This window comes from Condylura cristata, unplaced genomic scaffold (assembly GCF_000260355.1).
Source record: "Condylura cristata isolate star-nosed mole 26May11 unplaced genomic scaffold, ConCri1.0 scaffold00032, whole genome shotgun sequence".
Classification (NCBI taxonomy): Eukaryota; Metazoa; Chordata; class Mammalia; order Eulipotyphla; family Talpidae; genus Condylura; species Condylura cristata.
The window spans coordinates 19,766,022-19,768,338 of NW_004567133.1; positions in this window are offsets into that span (position 1 = coordinate 19,766,022).

The window sequence follows — 2,317 nt, forward strand, 5'->3', positions numbered from 1 at the left end:
CGCCCTGGAGTCGCCCGGTGTCCCCGCGTTTCCCGTCCGGCTGCCCCACGCCGACTTCCGGTTTTCCGACTCCCCTCCCCTCCCTCCTCCTCCCTTCCCCCTCTCTCGGCGCTCTCGGCGCCCGCCTCCTGCTCGGACCCTACCCCTCGGGTAGTTCAGGTCCTCCGCGTGGGGACCCCGCCCGCCCCGCCGCGGCCCTCCTCCGGGGGGCGGGGGGACATTCATAGAACCCGACTCAGGTTCTTTTTTATTCCACTGAGTGTGAAAAAACGTGGAGCTCCCGTTTGTTTTCACCGTTTCTCATCCTTTTAACAAGAATGCTTTGTAACACGAGGCGGGTCTGCCAGTGGCCCGGCCCCCTCGAAGGGGTGCCCCCTCCCCTCCGCTGGTGACCACCCCCACCCCACCCGCGCCTGGCGGAGGTGGTGGGAGGGAAGGCGGGGACGCCTGTGGACTCTCGCAGGGGTCCACAAACCCAGTGGTAGCTCACGTGGTGTCTCCCACACACGCAAGAACTGACTGGTGCCGTAGCCCACGCTGAGGCCATCGCTGTCAGCAGTGGACAGCACTCGAGGCAAAGGGGAAGGCAGCTGGGGGAGAAGCCGCCGGGCTCGGCCCTGTGCGTGAGCGAGGCCAGGTGAAGGACCCCACCTGGGCGGCGTCTCTTAGGTCAGAGCCGGCGGGACGAGGCTGGCTGGGAGGTCAGGACGGCGTCCACCAGGGGGCGCAGGCGACCGGGCGGGGGCAGAGGCGCGGCCAGGTGTGCGTCTGGGTCTCCCTGGAGATGGCTGCAGGGCGGCTCTCACCGCGTGGACCAGTCAGCCCTTCACCTCTGCTTTGCGTGGCTCTGTGTTCGCCCCAGACGCTTACTCTGAGGGGAAAAGCCTGGACGACCACAGGCCAGTTAGGCCGCTGCACTGGTCCTGGCCAGAGCTGTGGGTGTTGGCTGACCACAGCAGGCAAAGAAGCAGGCAGATGTGAAAGGTCTCTGGGGCAGCAAACGGGGCCAGCACAGCCAGGTGAGGTGTGAGAAGAGGTGTGCTGGGGTCATGGCTCAAGCGGCTGCAGGGGTAGCTCTCCTCTGAACCAGGCCCAGGGAAGATGCGCGTTTGGTATGGAGGACGCATGGGCTCCCCACTTGGTGAGGGTTTATGCCCTTACAGCAGCCAAGGGCAGCAAGACCCACCCCTGTCGGCCCCAGGGGAGCGGTAGGGTGAGTTTGGTTTTGAACATGAAGGCGTGGAGGCATTTCTGAAACATCCAGGTAGCAGTTCAACGGGACAGAGTTGTCTCTATTGCTGCCTGGCAAACGATCCCGAAACACTTCAGCTTAAAACCCATCCTTATCTCAAGTTTCTGCAGCTGCGGCTAAGTCTGGTGCCACTCGCTAAAGGTCAAGAGTCATTTCAGGGCTCGATGAGGGAGGGGATCCAAGTTGGCTGGCCTTTGTCCCTGGCTCCCCAGGGTGAGCGAGCCAGCAAGAGAGACTCACAAGATGACCCACAGTCTTCGTCCGGCCTACTCTCGGGGGCCCAGACATCCCCTCACGACTATTAGTGGTTAACAGCCTGGGAGTACATTTTCAAATATCTGGAAGAACATGTTCATTAAGCTGCTTTTCCTGCAAAGAAAATAAAGCCAAAAGGAATCTCTGCCGGATGTCCTGGACCTGCTCAGGCCTCTTGCCCACTCACCCTGAGCCACCTCAGAGCAGATGCGTCCAGAATGAGAGGAGGGTGCGGCCCGCGGCGGCCAGGGCAGGGCCACTGGCCCAGCCCAATCTAACCCAGGGTGGAGGTTTCCGACCAAAAGCTAGTGCTGGCCAGGTCTCCCCAGACTGCCCATCTGCGTCTGTGCAGGCGTCCATGTGTCTTTCCTCATTTTCCTAGTAAACCTGCCCCCTAAAAAATAATAGGGGCCTCCCTGGTGGCGCAAGGGGTTAAAACACAGCACTGTGATGCCCTCTGCAGCCACAGCCTAAGGAATTCCATCCCTGGCCAGGGTGAGCCTCAGGGCACAGCAGACTCCTCCTGACCCCCCCCTGCTCACCTCAGCAGTGGAGTTCAGTGGATCTGCCTGTTCTGCTCCCCACTCTGTGGTGAATCCCCTCTCCCCTGCACCTCTGACCTGTACCCCAGTTCTTGTGTGTATAAATAAATAAACCTTAAAAAATAAAGATAATAAAATGTCACCTTTGCCTGTGTCTGTTCAAGTGTCAAAGGGGACTTTGCTGAAACTTCTCAGGAGACCAAGGCCCTGCTCACTGACCCAACCTCTCATCAAAACCACTCCAGGAGGGCCCTCCCTGGTGGCGCAG